The sequence below is a fragment of the Leptonotus elevatus genome, unplaced genomic scaffold (assembly GCF_054856555.1).
Source record: "Leptonotus elevatus isolate MCC_2025b unplaced genomic scaffold, RoL_Lele_1.0 HiC_scaffold_117, whole genome shotgun sequence".
Classification (NCBI taxonomy): Eukaryota; Metazoa; Chordata; class Actinopteri; order Syngnathiformes; family Syngnathidae; genus Leptonotus; species Leptonotus elevatus.
This window is the reverse complement of record NW_028233508.1, coordinates 37501-42500: the sequence shown is the minus strand read 5'-3', so window position 1 is coordinate 42500 and position 5000 is coordinate 37501.

Below are 5000 nucleotides of genomic sequence, written 5' to 3'. Positions count from 1 at the left end.
CGCCCGTCTTCGGGGCTTGTTGCTGGCCGTTGGAGGAGCTCCAGCGGACCGCGGGGAGCGCGCCCGTCTTCGGGGCTTGTTGCTGGCCGTTGGCGGAGCTCCAGCGGACCGCGGGGAGCGCGCCCGTCTTCGGGGCTTGTTGCTGGCCGTTGGAGGAGCTCCAGCGGACCGCGGGGAGCGCGCCCGTCTTCGGGGCTTGTTGCTGGCCGTTGGAGGAGCTCCAGCGGACCGGGGGGAGCGCGCCCGTCTTCGGGGCTTGTTGCTGGCCGTTGGAGGAGCTCCAGCGGACCGGGGGGAGCGCGCCCGTCTTCGGGGCTTGTTGCTGGCCGTTGGAGGAGCTCCAGCGGACCGGGGGGAGCGCGCCCGTCTTCGGGGCTTGTTGCTGGCCGTTGGAGGAGCTCCAGCGGACCGCGGGGAGCGCGCCCGTCTTCGGGGCTTGTTGCTGGCCGTTGGCGGAGCTCCAGCGGACCGCGGGGAGCGCGCCCGTCTTCGGGGCTTGTTGCTGGCCGTTGGAGGAGCTCCAGCGGACCGGGGGGAGCGCGTCCGTCTTCGGGGCTTGTTGCTGGCCGTTGGAGGAGCTCCAGCGGACCGCGGGGAGCGCCGCGTCTTCGGGGCTTGTTGCTGGCCGTTGGCGGAGCTCCAGCGGACCGCGGGGAGCGCGCCCGTCTTCGGGGCTTGTTGCTGGCCGTTGGAGGAGCTCCAGCGGACCGCGGGGAGCGCGCCCGTCTTCGGGGCTTGTTGCTGGCCGTTGGAGGAGCTCCAGCGGACCGGGGGAGCGCGCCCGTCTTCGGGGCTTGTTGCTGGCCGTTGGAGGAGCTCCAGCGGACCGCGGGGAGCGCGCCCGTCTTCGGGGCTTGTTGCTGGCCGTTGGAGGAGCTCCAGCGGACCGGGGGGAGCGCGTCCGTCTTCGGGGCTTGTTGCTGGCCGTTGGAGGAGCTCCAGCGGACCGCGGGGAGCGCGCCCGTCTTCGGGGCTTGTTGCTGGCCGTTGGCGGAGCTCCAGCGGACCGCGGGGAGCGCGCCCGTCTTCGGGGCTTGTTGCTGGCCGTTGGAGGAGCTCCAGCGGACCGCGGGGAGCGCGCCCGTCTTCGGGGCTTGTTGCTGGCCGTTGGAGGAGCTCCAGCGGACCGGGGGGAGCGCGCCCGTCTTCGGGGCTTGTTGCTGGCCGTTGGAGGAGCTCCAGCGGACCGGGGGGAGCGCGCCCGTCTTCGGGGCTTGTTGCTGGCCGTTGGCGGAGCTCCAGCGGACCGGGGGGAGCGCGCCCGTCTTCGGGGCTTGTTGCTGGCCGTTGGAGGAGCTCCAGCGGACCGCGGGGAGCGCGCCCGTCTTCGGGGCTTGTTGCTGGCCGTTGGCGGAGCTCCAGCGGACCGGGGGGAGCGCGTCCGTCTTCGGGGCTTGTTGCTGGCCGTTGGAGGAGCTCCAGCGGACCGCGGGGAGCGCGCCCGTCTTCGGGGCTTGTTGCTGGCCGTTGGAGGAGCTCCAGCGGACCGGGGGGAGCGCGCCCGTCTTCGGGGCTTGTTGCTGGCCGTTGGAGGAGCTCCAGCGGACCGGGGGGAGCGCGCCCGTCTTCGGGGCTTGTTGCTGGCCGTTGGCGGAGCTCCAGCGGACCGGGGGGAGCGCGCCCCGTCTTCGGGGCTTGTTGCTGGCCGTTGGAGGAGCTCCAGCGGACCGCGGGGAGCGCGCCCGTCTTCGGGGCTTGTTGCTGGCCGTTGGAGGAGCTCCAGCGGACCGCGGGGAGCGCGCCCGTCTTCGGGGCTTGTTGCTGGCCGTTGGAGGAGCTCCAGCGGACCGGGGGGAGCCGGGCGTTCGAGTTGCCCAGGCAGGGGGTTATCCTCCACTAGCAAACCTCCATGAGCAGCGGAGCCCGTCAGCTGCGCCAAAAAGAACCACACGAGGGCGGCCTGGGGTTGAAATCCCCCGCCACATAGGAACGAATGCCGGGCGTTCGAGTTGCCCAGGCAGGGGGTTATCCTCCACTAGCAAACCTCCATGAGCAGCGGAGCCCGTCAGCTGCGCCAAAAAGAACCACACGAGGGCGACCTGGGGTTGAAATCCCCCGCCACATAGGAACGAATGCCGGGCGTTCGAGTTGCCCAGGCAGGGGGTTATCCTCCACTAGCAAACCTCCACGAGCAGCGGAGCCCGTCAGCTGCGCCAAAAAGAACCACACGAGGGCGACCTGGGGTTGAAATCCCCCGCCACATAGGAACGAATGCCGGGCAACCAGGGGTCGAAATCCCCCATTGAAATGAATGGCGGGCAACCAGGGTCGAAGTCCCCCCATTGAAATGAATGGCGGGCAACCAGGGGTCGAAGTCCCCCATTGAAATGAATGGCGGGTTACCAGGGTCGAAATCCCCCATTGAAATGAATGGCGGGCGACCAGGGGTCGAAATCCCCCATTGAAATGAATGGCGGGCAACCAGGGGTCGAAGTCCCCCATTGAAATGAATGGCGGGCAACCAGGGGTCGAAGTCCCCCATTGAAATGAATGGCGGGCTACCAGGGGTCGAAATCCCCCATTGAAATGAATGGCGGGCGACCAGGGGTCGAAATCCCCCATTGAAATGAATGGCGGGCAACCAGGGGTCGAAGTCCCCCATTGAAATGAATGGCGGGCAACCAGGGGTCGAAGTCCCCCATTGAAATGAATGGCGGGCTACCAGGGGTCCAAGTCCCCCATTGAAATGAATGGCGGGCTACCAGGGGTCGAAGTCCCCCATTGAAATGAATGGCGGGCTACCAGGGGTCGAAATCCCCCATTGAAATGAATGGCGGGCGACCAGGGGTCGAAATCCCCCATTGAAATGAATGGCGGGCGACCAGGGGTCGAAATCCCCCATTGAAATGAATGGCGGGCAACCAGGGGTCGAAGTCCCCCATTGAAATGAATGGCGGGCTACCAGGGGTCGAAATCCCCCATTGAAATGAATGGCGGGCGACCAGGGGTCGAAATCCCCCATTGAAATGAATGGCGGGCTACCAGGGGTCCAAGTCCCCCATTGAAATGAATGGCGGGCTACCAGGGGTCGAAGTCCCCCATTGAAATGAATGGCGGGCTACCAGGGGTCGAAATCCCCCATTGAAATGAATGGCGGGCGACCAGGGGTCGAAATCCCCCATTGAAATGAATGGCGGGCAACCAGGGGTCGAAAGTCCCCATTGAAATGAATGGCGGGCGACCAGGGTCGAAATTCCCCATTGAAATGAATGGCGGGCAACCAGGGGTCGAATTCCCCATTGAAATGAATGGGCCCATTCATTTTCAATGGCCGGGCTACCAGGGGCGCAGTACCACCTGTCGTCATTAGGGGCGCTGTAGATAGGGGACCGAGTCCCCCCATTCGAGAGGTTTGCACCCAAACCTCAAAATGGTTGGTGTACAATTATAGGAGAGACCTTTTAAGACGTGGGAGCTCCAGGGCAAATCAAGGGAGGCTCGACCAACCCATATCCGCTTTAGATGCACTTTAGGTCGGACTCCCTTGCCAGATGGTCCCCTCCTCAGCCTGGTTCTCGAATTTTTTCTAAGTCAGCCCAACTTGGAAATATTTTCAGAGTGCCACTTTCAAGGGAGTTTCGCCCAACCCCTATCCGCCTAAGAGGCACTTCAGGTCGGCCTGACTGCCACATTTTCCCCCTCCTCATCCTGGTTCTCGAATTTTTTCTAAGTCAGCCAAACTTGGAAATTTTTTCAGAGTGCCACTTTCAAGGGAGTTTCGCCCAACCCCTATCCGCCTAAGAGGCACTTCGGGTCGGCCTGACTGGCCACATTTTCCCCCTCCTCATCCTGGTTCTCGAATTTTTCTAAGTCAGCCAAACTTGGAAATTTTTTCAGAGTGCCACTTTCAAGGGAGTTTCGCCCAACCCCTATCCGCCTAAGAGGCACTTCGGGTCGGCCTGACTGGCCACATTTTCCCCCTCCTCATCCTGGTTCTCGAATTTTTTCTAAGTCAGCCAAACTTGGAAATTTTTTCAGAGTGCCACTTTCAAGGGAGTTTCGCCCAACCCCTATCCGCCTAAGAGGCACTTCGGGTCGGCCTGACTGGCCACATTTCCCCCCTCCTCATCCTGGTTCTCGAATTTTTTCTAAGTCAGCCAAACTTGGAAATTTTTCAGAGTGCCACTTTCAAGGGAGTTTCGCCCAACCCCTATCCGCCTAAGAGGCACTTCGGGTCGGCCTGACTGGCCACATTTTCCCCCTCCTCATCCTGGTTCTCGAATTTTTTCTAAGTCAGCCAAACTTGGAAATTTTTTCAGAGTGCCACTTTCAAGGGAGTTTCGCCCAACCCCTATCCGCCTAAGAGGCACTTCGGGTCGGCCTGACTGGCCACATTTTCCCCCTCCTCATCCTGGTTCTCGAATTTTTTCTAAGTCAGCCAAACTTGGAAATTTTTTCAGAGTGCCACTTTCAAGGGAGTTTCGCCCAACCCCTATCCGCCTAAGAGGCACTTCGGGTCGGCCTGACTGGCCACATTTTCCCCTCCTCATCCTGGTTCTCGAATTTTTTCTAAGTCAGCCAAACTTGGAAATTTTTTCAGAGTGCCACTTTCAAGGGAGTTTCGCCCAACCCTTATCCGCCTAAGAGGCACTTCAGGTCGGCCTGACTGGCCACATTTTCCCCCTCCTCATCCTGGTTCTCGAATTTTTTCTAAGTCAGCCAAACTTGGAAATTTTTTCAGAGTGCCACTTCCAAGGGAGTTTCGCCCAATCCCTATCCGACTTAGAGGCACTTCGGGTCGGCCTCCCTGGCCAGATTTCCCCCCTCCTCAGCCCCGGTTCTCAAATTTTTTTCCAAGTCGGCCGATCTTCCGGATATTTTCAGAGCGCCGCCCCGGAGCCTCCGGAGCCTCGGCAGCAGGCCGTCGCCCGCGACACGCCGCACCTTCTCCCACGTACGAACGGCATCCAAGACCCGCCTTCGGAGGGCCCCCGCCGGCCGGCCTCAGCGCCGGTGTTCGGGCGGGCGGCTCCTCCGGCTCGCGGGTCGCCTTACAGCGC